We start from the raw sequence: 22861 nt of genomic DNA, 5'->3' as shown, positions 1-22861 counted from the left end.
TCTGGGTGGTAAGGAATTGTGCTTCCAAAGGCAGAAAGTCCAAATTCCCAACTGCTCCACAGGGAAAGGATTGGCAGTTTCCTATCTTGTCGTTTCCAAGCTCTGAAAATTCATTGGAGGATCAGCTGCGAGTTGGCACATAATAACAACAACAACATAAGGATGAATAGATAGTTTTTAAGTTCTTTACTCTATACCCCATGGTCCATCAAAAGAATAAACGAACAAGTCTATCTTGGAGGAAGTGCAAGCATGGTGGTCCTTAGAAACAAGTGTGGTGAGAGCTCCCACATGCTTTGGGCATGTTGTCAGGAGGGGATAGACGTTGGGGAAAGAAATTGTTCTGGGGAAGGCAGAGGATCAAAGAGAGGAAGACCTTCAACAAGATGCGTTCATACAGTGACTGTTACAATGGATTTAAGGTTCAAAACTGTTGTTCACAGGGCCACTCTGGGTTCTGATCCACTCCACAGCAGCTAACAAGAAGTTAGTTAGGATCTTGGTAGCCTAATGGGTAAAGAGCTGTATTGCCAACCTAAAGGTTTGTACCCGGTAATTGCTCCTCATGGTTGCTGTGAAGCTGAACACTGTGACACGAATGAGTCAAATGCGAGAATGGTTACTCATGGTAGACAGGGTTTGGTGGAGTTTCCCGATTAAAACAAGCTTGGAAGCAGCAGTGGCATCCACTTCCACAATAGCTTGTCTCTGGAAACCCTATGAAACTGGAGAAAGGATGAAAGTTATACAATTTTTCAGGTCTTTTGTTCATAGGGTCACTACGAGTCGTCTATGCCTCAACAGCACTTAACAACAACAAACAACAACAACTGCTCCCCAGGAAAAAGATCAGCTATCATCTCCTGTGTCGTTTATAGGCCCTAGGAACAGCTTGAGGGCCAGCTGAGTCCGTTCTAACTGGAAGGCAATGGATGTCTGGATGAGTAAATGAGCTTCCGTTCTTAGTAACCAGCAATAACTCAGGTCTCCATGCTGTTTGTTGTTAGGTGCTGTCGAGTCAATCACAACTTACAGCGACCCTATGGGCAGTGGATCTGAGCCCTGCTCTGTCCTGCGCCATCCTCATCATCTCTGATATAATTGAGCTCATTGCTACAGTCACTGTGTCAGTCCATCGTTTTTTTGTAATTTTATAAGTTTTCATTTTTTAATTGTGATCTGAATGGGAGTTTACAATCACATTACATTTTTATCTATTCATTTATACAAATTTACCTCCTACTTCTTCCCCCTCCGTGTCAAACTGTATGTCCTAGTCCAGATTTCTAGTTGCATTATTCATAATGTCTGGTTATCCATTCTTCACAGATTGCGTGTGCCAGTCAATCTTTTTGAGATTCTCCTCTTTTATTGAGCTCCCAGTTCCCAGCATGAAGTCTTTTTCCAAGGACGGGCCCCTCCTAACAACATGCTCGAAGTAAGTGAGACACAGTTTCTCCGTCTTTGTCTCTAACGAACATCAGGGCTGTACTTTCTTCAAGACATCTTTGCTCTATTGGCAGCTAGTGGGACATTCAGTACTCTTCTTAACACCACTACTCAAAGATATAAATTAACCAGCCATCCTTATTCTTTGTCCAATTTTCAGATGCACAGCAAGTAGTTGAAAAGACCATGGTTTGGATCAGGTGCACCTTACTCTTTAAGTTGACATCATTGCTCTTTAGCACTTTGGAGAAGACCTCGACTGCAGACTTCCCCAATACAACATGTCTTTGATTTCTTCTTTTGGCACTTCTTTTGATTTCTTGACTACTGGTAGCAAGGGAGCTCTGGTAGCTTAATGGTAAGAAGCTGCACTGCAATCCTGAAGACACACAGTTTGAGACCACCAGCTGCCCTGTGGGAGGAGGAGGAACAACCTCCTCCCGTGTGAGCAATTGCCTCTAAAAATCCACCAGAGGGTCTGCTATGGGTCAATTTCGACTCGAAAGTAGACAACAACAATTGGCACCAAGGGTGTGTGGATTGTGGATCCAGGTCTCCATATAGTTACCTAATTCTATGTATTTCATTTTAGTGCTATTATATTGTATCTTTCCTTTTATAATTGACTTATTGTACTCAGCATTATGATTTCAAGGTCCATCGATGCTGTGGATATACCTGGAGTTCATTCTTCATTTCTCTTCATGGCTGAGTAACACATCAGTGTATTAATATCACATCTTATCTGTTCATCTGCTGATAAGCATTTGTGTTTTGCTTTTTTTTGCCTATCATGAACAATGCAGCAATGAACACTGTTGTATATGTATCAATAGCATTTGTACCCCTGCTTTTAAGACTTAAGCGTGTAAAACCAAGAAAAGAATTTGTGCGTCAAATTTTTACTTTCCTTTCTCTTACGACCAAGAAGACCCTTCAAGAGGATTTTCATTTGATGAGGGTAAAGATCTCATAAAAATTTTAGAAGAAAAAAAACTCTGAACCTCAAAATAGCAAGGTCAAGAAAAGATTGGAGAGGGAAGTCCACTTATTTGGCTGGTAAATCATCTCAATATTTAGTGGACATACACAATTTATTATACTCTGGTCGGAATTCAGACAAGAACCACCCAGCCTTAATTAAGGCCCATAATCTCTTCTTGTGGGAGGTGACTTCAAATGCTTAGAATACAATTCACTTGCTCACATAAAACCTTGAGTTTTAGCTTCTGATTGCATGTCAGATCTTTTTCAGCCAAGGAAAAGAAACCAATTGTAAACAAAGAAATTGTTGTTGTTGTTATGTGCCGTCGAGTCGCCTGCGACTCATAGCGACCCTACGTACAACAGCCCTAAACTCCGCTCTGTCCTGTGCCAATCACAGTCTCCGACACTCTCATTCCAATTACCCCAGTCACTGAATCAATCCGCCTCATAGAGGGCCTTCCTCTCCTGCGCTGTCCCTCCACCCTCCCAAGCATGATGTCCCTCCCTAAGGACCGGTCTCTCCTCACATGTCCAAAGTATGTTAGACGGAGCCTCAGAATCCTTGCCTCCAAGGAGCCACCCAGTTTAACCCTTTCCAGGACAAATCTGTTTGTTTTCCTAGCAGTCCATGGTATTCTCAATACTCTTCTCCAACACCACATCTCAAAGGCATCATTTCTCCTTCTATCCTCCCTGGTCATTGTCCAACTCTCTGATGCATAACAAGTGATTGCGAAATACTGACAAATATTTCAGAGGAGAAAAACATATATAGACATTTTCTATCCCTGAATCCTTATTTATTTTTGTTTTATTTTGTATTTTTAACCCCAAACAGGTCCAGTAGTAGTATTAATGACTGTTTTCTGAAAGCAGGTCACATGTTCTTCAAAAGGAAAAGTTCTAATCACTCCCATCAAAATCATTGCCATCAAAGAGAAATGTCAGCAGGTCACAAACCTAGTCACACACAGCTGAGAATGTTCTCTGGGCTGCAGGAGACCTGCCAATTTCATTGTGGGATTAAAATGCAAGTTTAGCATAAGGTTTGTTATGAATTGAATTATGTATCCCAAAAATATGTGCTGTGAATCCTTAATTCTAAACTTGTGGCAAACCACTACGTGGATCATAACAAATTATGGATAATATTGCAGAGAACGGTCATTTCAGAATACTTTAATGTTCCAGACATAGACAAAGAAGCAGTCATTCGAACAGAATAAGGGAGTAATTGCAAGATTTAAAATCAGGAAAATGGTGTGTGATGTTGCGTCCTTTCACCATTCTTATTCAGTATGCATTCTGAGTAAATAAAACTGAACAATAAGAAGACCTTGACATCAGTATTGGAGAAAGACTAATTATCAATCTGTGATATACAAACACTTGGCAGAAAATGAAGACTTGAAGCACTTACTGTGTAAGATCAAAGACTACATACTTAATTTTAGAATTGTTGTTGTCGTGTGCCATCGAGTCAGAACCAACTCACAGCTGACTCTCCAGTGGATTTCAGAGGCAGTTGATTACAGGAGAGGACATCTTTCTCCTACAGAGCAGCTGGTGGATTTGAACTGTGTGCCTTCAGGATTGCAGCACAGCTTTTCACTACCAGACCACTAGCTAGCTAGCTAGCTAGCTAGATAGATAGATACATGATAGATGATAGATAGATAGATAGATAGATAGATAGATAGATAGATAGATAGATGTTGTTGTTGTTGTTGTTGTTGTTGTTGTTGTTGTTGTTGTTATATGCCATCGAGTACATATATACCCATGGAAGACAGTGTTTGGTGGAGCTCCCCAATTAAAACAAGCTTGGAAGCAGGAGCGGCATTCACTTCCATAACAGCTTGCCTCTGGAAATCCTATGAACTTGGAGAAACAATGAAAGTTATACAAGTGTTCAGGTCTTTCATTTATAGGGTTGCTATGAGTCATCTACAACTTAAAAACAACAACTATGTATATTTATTCTCCACATTAACAACAGAAATATTCACATTTAACCAATAAACATTATTATAAAGAGAGAAATTGCCAGTGCTATCAAAGGTTTTCTTTTCATTGGATTAACGATTGATAACCCCGTGGAAAAAAGTCAAGAGATCAAACAGCACATGGCATTGGAAAAATTTACTGCACAAATTTTCTTTAAAGTACTGAGGAGCAAAAATGTCTCTTTGAAGAATAAGATGCACCTGATTCAATCCAGGTCAGATTTATAGCCTCTGGGAAAAAATCCTGAAGGGGCAGCTACAAGTCAGTTCAACTCCATGGCACACACCAACAACCATTATCAGAAACGAATAGTATGTATGGGTTAATAAATATTCCATAAATAACAGTTTTATGAGTTTGGACTTCTGATAGAAGCTGGAGAATTTACACATGAATTTGTTCACTTTTCCCATTGTGACTTTATCAGGTGCATACTATGTGCTGCTAGGCATAAGAGATGCAATAGCAAAGCATGCACACATTGTTTCTGATTGCATATGAGCAGAAAAAGGCCCAATGTATCCCATTTTCTGTGAAACTATCTGTTTGAGTTGGAAAACAAGTTTTGAGTGAATTTGCTTCACATTCTACTCTGTGCATAAAACACTGGGCTCCCGGCCTCTGCTGCAGTGCCCACTAAATTTGTCAGACAGGCTTTATTTGTTCCCTCCTTCCATTCTTTATGTTCCTTCCCACTTGGATTTATACTCTCTAACATCATTTATTCTGCTAACTGACTTCAACCTGTGTAGACCCAAAGAATTAATGTCAAAATCTGAAGGGCAGAACTCCGGTTGTCTTGGTGCATGAGGTGGCCATTCTGGCTTTTGTGGTGACAAGTGATAGAAATAGGGCACAACTTGAATCTGAGACTCACACCAATCACTGTGAAGAAATAAGATATGTCACCAGATAAAGGATGGCAAACATCCGGTTTATTTATAATCACTCCTCTCTTGCCTGTCTCCATGGCAGACATGACTAATTGATCACAGATCTCTTCCAGATGACTCTGGAAATGATCTTCTGTTCTTTCTTAGCATAGCCCTCCAGTAGCCACTGCCAATCAATCAATCATGGGTCTTGAGGTGAAGTGTGCTATCTCTGCATTAGAATCGGTGAACAGAGAACAGGGCGCACAAAGAAATAGAAGCAAAGGATGGATTATATCATCTGCTGTGGGGGTGACTACTACTTCATGGTCTTTACAATGTAATATCAAGAGTTGATACCTCTCCGAATACCCATGTCATGACCAAAGGATTCCTTTGTTCTTACTTATCCTGGACCAATCTCTGGATTCAGGAAGTAGAGGTCCTCTACTGGACAGCCTGGTGCAGAAGAGTTACTGTTGTTGTTGTCTGTTGTTGTTGTGTATCGTCAAGTGAGAATCAAGGTATAGCTGACCTTCTAGCAGGTTTTCAGAGACAGTTAATCGAAAGAGGGAGATTGCTTCACCTTTCTTCTGTAGAACAGCTAGTGGTTTGAACTGTGTGCCTTCAGGATTACAGTGCAGCTTCCTACCACTACTCCCTTACCAGAACGCCCCAGTGCAAAGCAGTAGGATCCTTTATTAAAATCCTATCAGAACTCCATGAAAGAGGAAAAGGGTATGGTCCAATAGAAAGAGACCTGAGATTGTTGTTACAAGATGCTATTGGCTCATAGCAACTTTATCCGATAGACCAGATTATCAGTGCCTACTCCAGACTCACATAGAAAAGTGTAGTGAAAAATCCAAAGGAGGAAGAGCTCTCACTTCATTGGCTACCTCAGGAAAGGTTTCACGAAGGCTGGAACATTTAACATCAGGGCAGATAAAGAGACACTGCTCCATGGCTCAGACATAAGAAAGAGAGAAGAGGGTGAGACAGAGTAAGTGATTCACATGGAGACACTAAGCCATCTTTGATCCCCCCTCCACCATTCACAGCCCTGCCATCTATAAGGCCTAATCGGTTGCTTAGAAATGAGCTAGCAGGATTGGCTGCAATAATCACGTGGCCGCTGCTTTCCTAAAGATCTCCCTTAGTGCACTTGTATGACCAGGGAATTAGCAATTGTCTTCTCTGATCTCAAAGATTATTCAAAACACAAAATATTTCCAGAGTGAAACTGGAATAAAAGTTATATGCTTTTAGGTATAAATTAAAATTCAGCTGAGTATCACCTATAATAAAGTATTTTAAAGATTTATAGTAATAGTTGTTCCTCTGGGGTTTTATCACATTCTCTGCTTAAATGTTTCCTTTCTATGTCCTCCCTCTCTTCCTCACTCCTTTTCTCTCTCTCTCTCTCTCACACACACACACACACATTCTCTTTGCCCTTTGAACTGGAACAGTGATCCGCTCCCTGTGATTAAATTAGTGTAAGTAATAAGATATCATAGATTTGATTGATTTCCCCAGCAATGGTTATTAACCAGCTCAATTCAGAGCCAAGCAGGACCATTATTCTAAACATTGATTTCTGAACAGGCTTGCAGGGGTAGGAAATTCTCAGCTACAGAGAGATTTCATAAGGAATTATCAGATAGGATGATATAGAGTGAGGATTCTTAGACATGGCAACGAACCCCAAGGTATCCTCAAAGACCACGATATACAGAGGTCAGAGCCCACAGGCTCTGACAGAAGGATACTACGAATACATTTTGCCAGTGTTCTCATGGAATGCTTCTTAGGAACACATCAAAAATATCTAAGAGCTTGTAGTTATATTCTATACCAATCAGAGTGAATGCCTACCTTGTAACATCTTTGATTAACCTCTTGGTGGTGCAGTTAACATGCTCGACTTGTAACTAAAAGATTGGTGACAGGACGAGGTTCAGATCTACTGTTCGCAGGGTAGGTATGAGTCATAGTTGACTTGATGACACCTAACAACAGAAGCACCTCGGAAGAAAGTCCTGGTGATCTATTTCTAAAAAAAAATTAGCCACTGAATACCCCACGGAACAGAATTCTATACCGACATGCATGGGTCAGATTTGGAGTTGTTTCAATAGCAACTGGCTTACTTCTCTGAGTTGCATTTGCTGGGGACTCAATAAGGAAACACGGCCTCCACTTTCCAGAAGCTCATAGTCAAAATGTGCTTCTGAAGGGAGCTTGGAAATTCTCTACACTCAGAAAGATGGATGCTAGTGATGTAGACTGGATCAATTGACCTTCCTTTGCATATAGGTTGTGGTCTTTCTTTAAGGGGTCAGAGATTTTAATGGAAGATTTCTGTAGGATTGTACAGGCATCTCCCTGACGTCATGTAAAGTACTCAGAATTGTATATCACAGAAGGAATCCCTCTAAGATCCAGATAAAATGAAATCTGTCAACTAAGCAGAAATTCTTCCTTCCTATCTCAGCATGAGGGGAACTATGATATACTTTCTAAGTAGGTCCTCTCAGTGTGGCCATGAGACTCCAAAAGCCAACAGAAACACAGCTATCTGAAAGTCTGAATTCTAGGAATCTGTGTCCACTTGACTTGCTAAGTTCAACATGCTTCTAGAAAGTGGGCTTTACAAGAACAGACGCTGGAAGCAAACTTTTCCCCTTCTTTATTGTTACCTGAATGAAAGTTCAGAAAGCAGAGTGGGTTTGCGTTCAACCATTCCTGTGTGCATTTTGTCTTAAGATATTGATTGCAATACTCACAAACTACCCACATTCTTTGCACTTCTTGCCTCTAATTCTTATTTCCAGAGATCCTTGTAAGCCATCCCTTCTTGTCTCCTGAGCTTTATCTCTGGACAAATGCTACTATTCTTTGGATCTGGTGGAGTTGCTTGTTCTAAAGAGGGAATATCTCCCTAACATTACTGTTTATCTTACAGGCCTGTTTATTGCTGGGCTGGAATCGAGCCACAGGGCAAAGCTTTGTTCCAGGTATCAGGGCCACAAGCTCAGGGGTTCCACCAGACTCCACCAGATCAGGACACCTGGTCAGTTTTATGTTTTTATGTTTGGTGGAATCAGACCTTCTTGGTTTATATCCTAATTCCTTCGCTTCATTGAACTATTCATTCAATTGATCTGTTCTCAATTTCCCACTCTGTAAAATGGACCAACTGACATTAACTTATAGACTGGTTATAGCAGTGAAGAGAGATAATACATACCTGAAAAGTGCTCCCTGTGGGCCTGGAACACAAGGATGTCCAAACCTGTTAAAAGAATTGGTTTTAACCACTTATGCTAAAGGAAAAAAAGTTATGAAATGGCCTAGAACTTACATAGTGATAAATTAATCACATATTTCTACCTCCCTCCCTTATTCCCTTCGGCTCCAAAGCTTCCACCAGGACCAATGAAATAATGTTGTAGAGAAATGTGTTCTTCAGGCAAATAATTCTACTTCTCTATTAGGAAACGCGTTCTAACTATGAAAACTAAGCCACATTGTAATGGGCTGATTTGTGAGGGAATGAGTTCCCTGATACAAGAATTGCCAAAGCAAAGATTTGCGAATCCACTATAATTTTAAGGATTCTTTTCTTCTGCTTAGGGGTGAATTGGCTTATGAAACTGCTGTGGTCTCCCATAATTTAACTGACTATGACTCAATGACATATTATGTAAATACCTTGCTCTGCCTTATTATAGGATAAAGCTCAAGGAAGAAAAAGTAGGAGGGAGATTTTGGAATGCTAGATTCTATCTGCTTTACCTTTTACTCCCACCTAAGAGCTGTTGAAAAGGAGGCATTCAGTGACTCTTAATTAGATTAAAAATAAAGAGTGTACACATAGAAGAAATGGATATTGATATCCAAGGCTTCCCAAACCCAACAATCTCCAGCTCCCTGAAAATACCACATGCAGCTGCCTTCTCTGGACCTGTTCCTTTTTTGTCCTTAGGAAACATACACACACACACATATAGACATACACACACATTCACTACCACCCCCACTCTCACACCTTGCTCTGGAATTTTAAATGAGATGCATTACAGTTTAAAAATGTGAAAGGTGTGTGTGTGTGTGTGTGTGTGTGTGTGTGTGTGTGTGTGTGTGTGTATGCCTGTGGGACTTTTTCAAGTCCTGTATTTGTCTGAATGCCATTGATTTTTTGCCTAATTGTTATTCACTATGCTAATTTCCCCCCACAAATCTCACGTTCTATTGATCAAAAAGTAATAAACTCTCCAACAAACAAAACAAGCATTATTGCAATGTTGGGAAAACATCAGTTAATATCAATACCATATTTACAATTATCTTTACCCTAAATGTTACCCAGGATGCAGTGCGTAAGTGGATTCGGAGAACTACAGGCTAAAGGAGCATCTGAAAATTCCTGTTGGCATTTTCCTGAGAACCCAAGAGAGAGAAGCTGCAAGAAATGGATGAAGCTGTCCAGCAAAGAGCTGGTGACTGACATAAATGTCACTGCCTGTCATGAATCGGATATACCTCCCCAAAATATATGTTTTCTTGATGGGGCCCTGATTTTCAATGTTTTACATATAATGATGTGAAAGTTACATAATGATTCCCCTATGATCTAAGAAGCTAATTAGTTGTAAAAGGGTTAAGGATGAGATTTGTTGTTGTTGTTGTTATCATCGTCGTTGTTGTTGTTGTTGTTGTTGTTTAGTGCCCTTGAGTTGTAACCAACTGATATCAAACCCTCTAGTAGGTTTTCAGAGCCTTGTAAATTGCACAGGAGGGAAATACCCACCTTTATCCCTAAAAAAGCAGCTGATGGATTTGAACTGTCTACATTTGAGTTGGCAGTGCAATGCCTTATGCACTAGGCCATCAGAGATATAACACCTCTAATTATGTCACATCCTCTTCAAGTGTAAGGGGTGTTTCCCCACACAGTGAGCTGCATCTAATGTTTTGCTTCACAAGTGCATCATTGGATGTATGGATTTGCATTGGAACTGTGGATTTGAACAGTAAGAGTTCATAGAGAGTAGAAGGTCCTTTAGAAAGCTTTTCCACAAGCCTAGGTGTAAGAAGACAAGGACTAAATACCAAATAACTTGAGAGACAGTTCAAGCTTTACTTAAATGCATCCCATAACAAAATACTGAGGTCAGTCAACACAGCCCAGTGACATTTGACGACCCCTACGTCATCAACAAATAGACTTCTAGAGAGGGATGTTTCATATAAAATGATCTAAATGCACTCTTAACCTTTGCCCTCCAGCCTCTGTACCTTATCAATGCGGCCTGAGGAGCTCTGGTGGCCTCACGGTAAGTGGCTGTGCTGCAACCTGAAAGCGGGCAGGTTGAGTGCACCAGCTGATCTACGAGGAAAAGATGGATCATCTCGTCCCACGTGATTTTCTGCTCCTGAAAACCCCCTGGCAAAACCACTCACTATGTGTTGGTTCCAAGTCAATGGCTCATACACAACAGTATTGAGAAAGAAGGCGTTGGCGGTTCAGTGGTAGAGTGTTCACTTGGCATGTCAGAGACCAGGGTGTGAGTCACAGCCTGTACTTCTCAGTGCAGCTGCCCCCCATCCGTCATTACAGGCTTGTGTGGTGTTCATTGTAATGAACAAGTTTCAACGGAGCTTCCGGACTAAGACAAACTAGAAAGAAAACACTGGAAATCAGCCGGTGGCCATCCTGAGAGCCTAATCGCCTGATATTCGGCTAATTATGACCATGCTTCAGGATGGGGTGGCATGCGCTGTGGGTGGGCTGGGCGCTGACTCAAGTGCAGCCAATGACCAGAGGGTTCAGACTGTTTCCTCAGGGGGCACACCTGTCGGGTGTCTCATTCTGGATCCCAAGCCACAGAGCATCTTCTCGTCCAAGGTCACTCAGCTCTTCTTCCTCTCACTTTTAATTGTGAGTAGGAGATTTAGATTTACCCTGTCTGTTGCATGTGGGATTTATTGAATTTCTTTTCATTGTCATGGGGTGAGGTTGGCCATGGTTAACTTGGCATCAAACCTCGAAGGTGGAAAGTAAAAGATTAAGAAGAAATGTTTTTTTCATTAGACACAGCAGTCAAACAATAAAAGATAAAATGTTAAATAAACGTTTTAGAAATATTTGAAAGTTACAGGACAAAGGATATTCTTGTTTAAAAAATGTATTTTATATTGCTTTGCTTACAAAGTTCATATACGTGGTATGTCATACTATTATTCTCCATTCACACTGTGTTTCATGCAATCAATCCCATGCATTATGTTTTATAAAATCAGTCACCTTTGGACTAGGCCCACCATTACCTTGTCTTCTCAGGTCCCCCACTGGATTTTTCCCATTTTTTTTGTATCTTCTCCCTCCACTCACCAAATTGTACAGCCCTGTGATTTCGCTCCTTCCCATTCTCACCCTGGGATAAATATCCTTAAACAATAAAATGAAGTGATGCTACATGATACAGTTGTGGCCTTTAAAGGCTCTTGTGACTTAGACGGCAAGAAGTTGCACTTCTAATGCCAAAGGCAGATGGTTTGAATCCATCCACTGCCCAGAGGAGAAAGATGAGCAATGTCTTCCTTTGTCATTTACAACTTCCAAAAATCCACTTAAGGTCCAGCTTTGAGTTTGTTCCGACTAGACAGCAATGCCCAGACCTGAGATACAATAAAGTTGTTAATTATAAACTGAACATGTCAGTGAAAGACTGGGAAAAGAGAGGAACAGATTATTCACAATAATACACCAAGAAAGGCAATACACAGCGGGAAAGTATACTTGACCTTCACAACACAGAAATGCAAAATTAAACACATACCACATCTTCTTGTGTCCATTGAACTGTCACAATAGATATCAATCTTATCCACTCTTGTTTAAGACTTTTAAACCACTGTGAAAATAACTTTGAGTACTCTTTCTGAGGGCAACTTAACGACGTGAATGAAAACGTTATCTCTCTAAATAGTCAAAATAAATAAATAAATAAATAATACATATTAAATATGCATATAAATAATATTTTTAAAACAAAATAAATAGCCAATGTCCTTCTAGGAATTTATTCAAGCGAGTAATTACGCAAGTGTTTAAAGAAGTTCAGACTTGAATGTTCCTGTTAAGGTTGTTTATAAGAGCAAAACTGAAGAAAACTTGGAAGTGTACCTGTAGAGTTGATAAGTCTATACAAATTCAATGGAGGATGGAAGCTATGTCAAGACTGCCATTTTGATTGGTTCATTAAAGTTAAAACTTCAAATGGACAAAGACACAGCAGTCAACCCTCTGATTGCAAACTTGGTGACTCCATGAGTTCAGAGCATGACTGGTCCATGAGTTTTCAAGGTTGTGACCTTTCAGAAGCAGATCATAAGGACTGTTTTCTGAGATGCTTCTAAATGAATTAAAATAATCTTTTCCCCCCCCAGCCAATAGTCCAATGCTTAACCATTTATGCCACCCAAACCCAAAACCCCAAGCCTATGACTGTCAAGTCTAATCCAATTCTGAAGTTTCCACTGATATTATATCACAAAGTGATAGGTGACCAAAAGACCCTGCATGTGTGTGCATATATGTGTATGTTTTTCACATTGATAAAGTTCCTTAGCATCTTGAGCAATGAAGACCCATTTTCCCTCCTGGGAAGGAAGAATTGCAGAATAATAGAATTTATTTAAGATATCAAAAATCTGGAAGGATGCATAGTAATAGCACTCACTGTTGGTCAATGCAATTATATATGTGCATATGTAATTTTTACAATGCCTCATTTTTATAACCAGAGATAAATGAGCACAGCTTATTTTTCTCTCAATTAGAAAGCAAAATTAAAAAGAAAGATATCTGAGGGTAAAGAAGTCAGAGCAATAAGCAAACAAAAGACTGGTAACAAAGAAAAGTTCACTGATGTAGAGATAAGGAGTGAGGTTAAGAGAGAGGTCTTGAGGTTGACCATTCAAACTTGACATTCTGAGCATGTCATCAACTCTGTAATGGACCCCCTGTCTTGTAAAGCTCCTCAAAAGAAACCCTATTGTTTGTTGTTGTTGTTGTTGTTGTTGTTGTTGTTTGATGCCTTCGAGTCGTAGACGACTCATCGTGACCCTAGGAACGAACGGCCTGAGCACTGTTCGTACATAGAGTTCCTGGAGGCAAGTCATTTCGGAAGTGGATGCCGCTCCTGCTTCCAGGTTTGATTTAGTCGGGAAGCTTCAGCCAACACTGTCCACCATTTTTCAAGAAAAAAGGAAAAAGTGAGCCATCATCCACCTTTATTCAAACTGGTACACACACAAATCAGTATCCCCATCCGTGTCTCAATAGAAACAAGAACCAATCCTGTCATGGACATAGCAATTTCACAGAAACAAATCACTCCCTTTGCATCAAGTTTGCTAAAGTGGTCCAAACTCAGAAGACAGAGATGTGAATGAAAACTTCCAAAGCATTCAATGCAGGGAAATCGGAGGTGGGAGCGGGGGGGGAATACCTGTTTAACGCATCATCTTTTAAATATACACAGATAGAGACAGATACCTAAATCGAGGTATACGCTCTTTAATCACGTCTATTCCTTTGTGTCTCTTCACCCACAGTTCGTTCGTGGCAGAGGCATTTTTCAAAAACACAGACCCTCTTTTGTTTAATTAACAATCCCCCCAGACATAAATCACCCCGGTGGCGCCCTCTCCAAGCAGCCCTGCGGCAACGACCTACTTTAAGGGCCTTTCATGTATAGCTTTGGGTTTACTATGTATTTTGAAAATTACTGCTCAGTAGCTATTTCGGAAGATCAGCATTTTCCTTAGCAACTTCAGCCACGAGGATCCATTTCCCCACCTGAGAAGGAAGAATCGCAGAATAATAGAACCGATTTAAGAGATAATGAAAAGGAGCTACTCATTTCACTAGGAAACGAATAATAATAATATGGCTACCATTTATTGAGCACTTCACATACACTGGCTCATTAAATTCTCACAGACACGCTATGTATTAGGCACTATTATTACCTCTGTTTAACTGAGGGGAAACAGAGGCACGGGGAGGTTAAATAACTTGCCCAAAGTCGCACAACCAGCCAGGGCAGAGACAGAATCACCTTCAGTTTCTACGCTCACTACGATGTCACACTCTCTTCGAATGACATCATTCTGGTGCCATTTACTGCCAGTCATATAGAGACAAGGTATAAATGTTACCACATTTCTTGTGAAGACATCACCTTGGCATTATTGCTATTTCTAGACTAGCCAACTGAAGCTTAATGAAGAACGTGAGCGGTTTTGGGACCTGGGCCTGTCCTTAACGCGTACTCTTAAATTCCTCTCAGAGGCAGAATAACTGAAACATTGGGCAGGCAGAAAGGGACAAAAAGCAAGAGGGTGAGTGGGGCAAGGCTGAGAAAAGCAGATCCGCAGGCCTCTGTGAGACAGTGGTGACTCAGAGGTAGAATACTCATTCTGCATGTGGAGACCTCAGTTCACCTCCCGCCAATGCCCCTCATACCCACCCGGCGCACACTGTCGATGGTGATTTGCATGTCGCAGGACAGTGTTTCCTTCTTGAACACAGGGTCGCTATGAGTTAGAGACCAGCTTGGGGCAGCCAGTAGCAGATGGTCTCTGTGGAAGGGTGGAACGAATACGAAATGACACACAACTGCTGAGACAATTGAGGTGTTCATGCCACCTTTGCCTTCTCATTACCCTGGTCATGGCTTCCATCCAGGTTATAAATCAGAGCATCTCTGGGTCCACCATCCTACTAATCAAACAAAACCTTTCTATTCTTGTCTTCCTTAACTAATGCTGCTGTAACAGAAATACCACCCCAAGTAGATCACTTTAACACAGAGAAACTTAATGCCCTACTGTTTAGAGAGCTCTGGTAGTGTTGTTATTGTTGTTAGGTGTCATCAAGTCGAATTCAACTCATAGCAATCCTATAAACAAAAGATCTGAACCGAGTCCTGTCCTGCTCCATCCTCACACTTCCTGACACACAAGTGCCCATTGCAGCAGTCACTGTATCAATCCACCTGGTTGAGTCTTCCTCTCCTTCACTGACTCTTCATTCTTCCCAACATCATGCCCTTTCTCCAAGGAATAACAGCTCCTAGCAACATGCCCAAAGTATGTGAGGCAACGCTTCATCATTCTTGCCTCTAAAGAGCACTCCGGCTTCACCCTCTCCAAGACATATCTATTCATTTTCTTGGCCTTCCATAGGATGTCCAGTGCTCTTCTCCAACACCACAGCTCAAAGGCATCAATTCTTTTTCTATTATCTTTATTCTTTGTCCATGTCTCAGATGCATAGCTAGTAATCGGAAAGACCATGGGCTGAATCAGATGCACCTTAGTCCTCAAACTGACATCACTACTCCTCAATAATTTGGAACGGTCTCTAACTGCAGATTTTTGCATTGCAATGCATCTCCTTTTTTTCCTGAAATGTAATGCATTTCCTTTTTACCAAGGCTGTTAGTTGTGGATCACAGTAAGTTGAAGCTGTTGACAGTTTCAATCTCCTCTCCACCCATCATGGCACTGCCTATTGGATCAGTGGTAAGAATCTTTGTTTTCTTGATATTGAGACACAACTCATACTGAAGGCTGCATTCTTTGGTCTTCTGCAGCAAGTGCTTTGTGTTGTTTCTGGTAGTGTAGTCCACAGCAAATTGCCTTGCAAACCCCAAGGCTGCAGGTCTCCTGAGGTTCAACGCCACCAGCAGCTGTTGGGGAGGAAGATGAGTAGCATCTTCCCACTGTGATTTATAGCCTCAGAAGCCCAGTGGAGGGTTCTAATGAGTCAGAAACAATTCCATGGCGACGAGTGAGTGAGTTGAGTACAGTTTGGGATGTTAGACGTCACAATTCAGAATTCAGGGCACCAATGGTAGAGGAAGATCCTCTCTCTCTCTCTCTCTCTTTTTCTCTCTCGGTTATGAAATAAAGTCCTTGGTTCCATGATGCATCTGCCGGTCCAACATTCCCTGGAGTCCAAGAGTCTTAATACCTAGGGGCCCAGGGCCAAAGGGGCACATGCGAGTCCTGGCAATTATTTCTTGGTGGTGCTAAGGCCCCCACTCTCAGCTTGCTTTCCTCTCTTTTTATCTCCAAGGGGATAAAAGTTATTACAAGCCACACCCTAGGGGAACTCCCTTTGGTTAATCCTAGGATTAGGGAGTGTTGCGTTCCACCTCTAATCTTCCTACAATTATGTGGTTTAACAGATCATGGAGGACTATCACACGGCTTCTACATTAAAAATCATGTATTTGAGGGAAGGAGACAACACCATTTAACCACTGGCACTGCTCTTGGAAGCACACACATTTCTGGAGGGTGCACTAAATCCCTATGAGAATCTTCTAGGGCTAAGAATAGCCCCTGTGCTTGTAAGACAAACGGACTACATCCATTGTTCACTAACTAGAGGCTTCAATGGAATGGAAAATTCTGGAGAAAGCAGATCCAAACCTAACCTCTTTTATATTGAACTCAGAATATTGGCTTGCGTTTGAGAGGACAAAAATAAACATGATAAATGTTATTTGAAAATCTAGGATGTCATTATGCATTGCATTTGTTTGCCCTAAATCCATTTTCTATTAGGTTATTATTAATTAGCATTTGTTTAGCATCAACTGTGTATTCAAAGCCAGCTAAATATATAAGAGAATCTCTCTGCCCAGGATGGGTTGCAAGTAGGATTTCTCTAACCAGCTCACCACCCACATTTAACCCCCACAGAGGAATTACACATACTCCAAAGAAATGTTCTAACAATAAATTTTCTGAAAAACAACTCAAATGAAAAGAATCACTTTCCACCAGTGGGATTTGACATGCACTTACCATATGGGACAGAGAGAGTCTTGCGCCAAACAAAAAATTTAAAGGAAGAAAAAACAAGTGAGATTTCACACAAAGTGACTAAAAATGAATTGGACTCAAATTCTCCTGAAAATTGCAGATAACGGAAAAAATAGGAAGTGAGCATAGAAATTATTTTGCAATGCTTTTAGTGCAAGAACATAACCTAATAACAGGCATGCAAATAGCAGACGAGAGTTAGAAAAAGAAAGAGAAGCTTCTCTCCGAAATGTGTACAGGGGAGAAAACTATCCCTTTTTGTCAAATTTTAGAAGGTATATGTAGGAATTTACTGTGGTTTATTGTATTCGTTTTAATGCCCACCTCCAAAAACAGGCCCTGAGGATTTGGGTAGGAGTCCTTCATCTGACATCCCATGCCCAAAAGTGAAGGAATAGGAAAGAAAGAAAGTCAGTCAAAATAAGGTAGTTACCCCTGGGAAAAAATGGGGTTTAATCCTTTTGAGAAACTATGACTTACCTCAGAAGTGTCTCTTTGTTGTTGTTGTTATAAGCTGAGTCACTTGAGACTCATAGCAACCCTACGTGCAACAGCTCTGAACTCTATCCTGAGCCAACCTCATTGTCCCTGACACACCTACTGCCATTACCCAGTCACTGAGTCAATCCATCTCATCCCGAATCCTCCTGTCTTATGCTGTCCCTCCACCCTCCCAAGCATGATGTCCCCTCCCTGAAACATGCCCAAAGTATATCAGATAGAGTTTCGGAAGAAGCTATTTGTCCACCAAATCCTGCCTCTGCTTGATTGAAAATGTTCTGGAGGACAAGCTTTCAGGTACTTCTAAGCTGCCCTGTCCATCAGAGAAAGTCCTTGGCCAGGGAGGTAAGAGTCTTGAAATAGGAAGTTAGGAGTAAATTATAGGCACTTCTAACATGCTGATAGACATAACTTTTGCTCTCAGTTTTCCCCTGAAGCTAATATTAACCATTTTTTTAATTGGCAGTTTTTTAATTTTGTCCTGCAACTGCATTAAGAATTATCCTTTTCTATGTGGTTACTTGTCTTTTTAAAATTTCATTTACTTTCAGTATACTTTTCCCCCCAATATACTTTTTTTAAGTACTGCAGTGATCATTTAGGGAGCTCCCCCCGTAGTCCTGGTGGGTAGAGAATTGCGCTTCCAAGCCAAAGGTAGGTAGTTTGAATTCATCAGTCACTCTGAGGGACAAAGATGGGCAATCATCTCCCTTGAAATATGCAACTTCTGAAAAGCCACTCGAGGGTAAGTCAGGAGTTGGTTCCAACTCAGTAGCAGTGGGCAACAACAGTGGTCATCTAGGAGTAGAGGTCATTTTCATTTTGGATGTCCATTGTCTCTCTCATCTTCAGAGGGATGTGTAGATCCCTGAAGGAGCCGGTTGCAGGAGTGAAGTACTGTTTGATAATGCACATTGAATTGTTTAATGCAATTTCATGTTCAGGAATTGAAAACTGCCTCTTTTCTTCATATGTAAAGCTGAACTAAACCTTTTTGCAGAATTAGTAGAGTCTACAGTGGCTCTGGATCTAGGGTACGTTCTGTATGGTAAGGCACACATCTGGGTGAAACCAGGCATGATATATGTCCTGTGGAACAAAACAGGCACACCAATTCAGCTGTTCATGTCCTCCCACCAAAGCAAAGCAAACCAAATCAAAACGTTGAGGCAATTCCCCTTGTGGCAGCACCATGTGTTTCCGAGAACTGTGTTCATAGATATCTCAATGACTGATCTTTTGGAAGTACATCACCAGATCTTTGTTCTGAAATTCCTTCTGAGGAGATTCAAACCACCAACCTTCGGGTTAATGTCCAGGTGCCTGTTTGTGTTCAAAGACTCCTTTTCTCTCACAGGATTCCTTTTTTCAACAGACTATTAAACGACACTGCCCTAGGGGATCATCAAAATGAAGCCAGAATCAATATATTACTCAATCCCCAAAAAGAAGACAAACAAATTTTTAAAAATCAGCAGAGGGCAATGAACAAATACTTCACCAAAGAGCATAGTCAAATAGCAAACTAGCACATGAAAAGATGTTCATGGTGGACTCCAGTTACTTCAACCATCCTTATGCATCATGGACTCTAAGAGCTGACTGTGGGTCCTACGAGTCATGCCTTTTCTCTCTGATAACTTGCATTCTCTGTGTTCCCTCTCTCAATCCTTAGCCAGGATCCTTTCACTCTTTTCTTGTACTTCTTTCACTGTCTGATGGTATATCTGTATCTAAATCATCATGTGTCACATTTTCAAAGCTGCTTGTTAACAAGGCTTCCTCTGTGATGCTTCCTTTGTTACGTCCTTTGTAATGCTGATTCAGTAATAACCTATTACATATCACAGAGCCACTCGAGGTGCTGGGGATGCCTAAGACAGTGGCAATAACAAGTCCCCGTTCTTGCAGGATTAACTTCCAGTTCAACAGATTCTGAGGTATGTGCTAGAGGGGCAGCCTCCAAACCTAATCCTCCTGTTACTCTCTGTCCCTTTGCTCCAGTTTCTAACTGCAGTATTTTTCCCCAGCTCCAGGGACTGGAAAAATTTTTAAGTAAACTTTCTCTGTGCAATATTTTTGGGTAAGTTGGTGCTAGTACTTATCTTCTTCTGAAGTCGTGGTGGCGTAGTAAGTAAAGGGTTGTTCTGACAAACCAAAGGTAGGCAATTCAAATCCACCAGCCGCTTCAGAGGAGAAGGATGGGCAGTCTCCTCCCATGCGATTTACTGCCTCAGAAATCCCACTAGACGTCCGGCTATGAGTCAGGTCCAATTCAACGACACATACAGCAAAACAAAACAACAAAAAAAGTGTTCGAGCAAGTTACTGATCCTCCTATGTCTCTATTTCTAAACCCCTAAGATAGGCATTATGAGAATATGAATACTCACTGAGATCAAACAGAGTGGAATAAAACTGCCTAAAATGATAAGTGCTTGCACACAGTACATATTTCTTAAATGCAAGAAGGCTTTATTATTACAAGCTATTACTCTTTCTTCATTCGATTTTCTAACTGATGAGCTTATGTTGATAGAATGATTCATTTAGTCTCTAACATTTCTTTTGTCCTTTTTCACTCAGGCATGTCTAATGCCAGGCAAACAGGCATGAACAAGGTATCCCCTGTCCCTGCTGCCACAAAGCTTCCCTAAGGGAGAGGGAGTGAGAAGTGATGAAAGACACGAAGCACTAGAAAAATGTTGTTGGTTGTTGTTGTTGTTATTGAATGTTCAGCAAGTCAAATTGCAACCCATAGCAGCCCCAAGTGGCTGAGTAAAAGTGCCTCTGAGGGGTCCTAGACTTCAATCTTTATAGGAGAATTTACGTTGCAAGAAGGGACCAGTCCTTGGAGAGGGACATCATGTTTGGGAGGATGAAAGGATAGCGCAGGAGCGAAAGACCGTGGATGAGATGGATTGACTCCGTGACTTGGGGTAATGGAAGTGGGTGTGTCTGAGACAATGAGGTTGGCTCAGGGTAGAGCAGAGTTCCGAGTTGTTGTATATAGGGTCTCTATGAGTCACAGGTGACTCGACAGCACATAACAGCAACAACAAACAATCCAGGTCTTCAACAGAGATGCTGGATGAATTTGAAGCACCAACCTTCTGCTTAGTTGCAACCACTCAAATGGGGGGGGGGCGAATCCTTCATAATTAATTACTCTCTGCATCGCCACCTCAGTTTCCTTGACCTGATGATTTTCCTGTATGTCCATTTTTACCTTCACGAGCCATTGCCATGAATAGAATAGATGGGACAGTTCTTTAATCAGTAGTAAAGTGAAACCCATCATCTCAATTAACCACATGCACTTAGGAGGAGTCACTGTGTGGAGAAGCCAAACTGAGGGTGGATTGTGGCTCATTTGCTGACCTCACAGCGAACTCTTCTCAGCCCAGGTTCCAGGACAGCTAGGGTGTCCTATGGCCTTAGCTGTTCCCCATCCCTGGGGAGACCTTGTAAAACACTGATGTCATGATCTAGGAGACTAACTCTTACAAACCTGCTTCAGTAAGGTTGGATCAAGCCATCTCCTATTGACCCAAGCAGTTCATGTTTTACATATTTGGATTTTGCTTACAATGCTTATTGAGGAAAGGGTTTCATTGCTTTAAAAATAATGTTTATACTTCAAATGACTGACAAAGAAACATGGATAAATATAAATCCATCTCTCTCTCTTTTTTTTAAGTGGTTCTGAAAACAACTGCTTCAAACATGGTAACAGGCCGTTGGTAGGGGACAAATATCCTAACTATACAATGAACTCAAAACTCTCACAGCGACGGAGCCAGAATCCACTAAAAGAGATACTCCAGCAGGTTTTCCAAAGCTGTAAATCACGCGAGGGGAGAGACTTCCCATCTTCCTCGCTCTGGAGGCCTCTGGTGGGTTTCACCAGAGACAGGCTGCCTTTGGGTTAGCAGGGTGATCCCCTCACCCCAAGAGGCCCCCAGAGCTCCTGAGCTGTGACAACTATAAAAAGGAGTCGTTTTGGTTCGTAGCCTCCACCCATCAACTCTGTGTCTTGTTTGGTTTGCACACAAGTCAGCCCGGAGGAAAAGATTAAAATTCTATCATCAACAAGTTGGTCTCCACTAGATTTTCAGACATCACGGCGCTTCTGTTTGCAGGGGCGTTGGAGAGAAAACGAGACGTTAATGGGGTGACTTGGGGCAGGCTTGTCCTTGCTTTTCTGCCATACAAAGTTAAATTATTTAAAGCTCAAGCGTTCTCTTGAGTGCTTGCCGGTCACTTTGGAACATGAGGTTTCCCTTTAGAGTTTCGATGTGAAATATTAATAAATAGGAGAGAAACAAAATTGGTCAAACTGCGAGTTACCTGCCTTGCCAGCTCCACCCTTCTCCTCTGCTTCAGGAACTACTTTCTCTTTAATGAGGTTTTGGGAATCCAGATCTGACCAAGAGAAGAGAGGGAGAGAAGAAGACGAAGAAGAGGACAGCAGAGGTCTGCAGGGAGGGTTAGACGATTGAATGAGTGAAAACTTTCAGCTCTGTTACAAGGGGTTGGACGAATTGAGAAGGTTAAGAAAGGCTTTCTGAAAAATATTGCTTTGGGTTATGAACTTGGCTTAACAATATTTTTCAGGAAGCAGGAGTACCAAGTAAAAATCTTACAAATACTATGTTTCGCTGGGTTGTCTTGATTCTGATATGTGCATAGATTGATCCATGTGACATTTTTACAAGATGCCTACATCAAACCAACGTCTCCACCAGCAGCAACAAAAGCTGGACGATTTTCAGAAACACGGACTCTCAATCCCTATCTCAAGCCTACTGAGAGGGAATTTTCAAGTGAAGATCTATGTTTTCTTAAGTTTTTCAAGGAATTCTTCCCTGCAATAAAGTTGGAGAATCACTAACCTAGGTAACCGGGTGGCTTGTCTGTGAGCTGAGATTGTTTCTTCTGAGTCTGTGGAGGAGATCAGCTTCATGCAGAAAGACTTGACTTCCATCCTCAAAGCATGTCACACCTGCCTGCAATGCCAAGTTCTTCCTGTTAATCACAATGTCTTAGAGCTTGTAAATCTCTCTTGTAAACCTGCTACTCAGATACTGAAATCTTTTTCTTCTTCTTTTTCTTCCTTCTCCTTCTCCTTT

The sequence above is a fragment of the Elephantulus edwardii genome, unplaced genomic scaffold (assembly GCF_000299155.1).
Source record: "Elephantulus edwardii isolate Elephantulus edwardi_28Jun2011 unplaced genomic scaffold, EleEdw1.0 scaffold00015, whole genome shotgun sequence".
Classification (NCBI taxonomy): Eukaryota; Metazoa; Chordata; class Mammalia; order Macroscelidea; family Macroscelididae; genus Elephantulus; species Elephantulus edwardii.
This window is presented reverse-complemented; position numbering follows the sequence as displayed.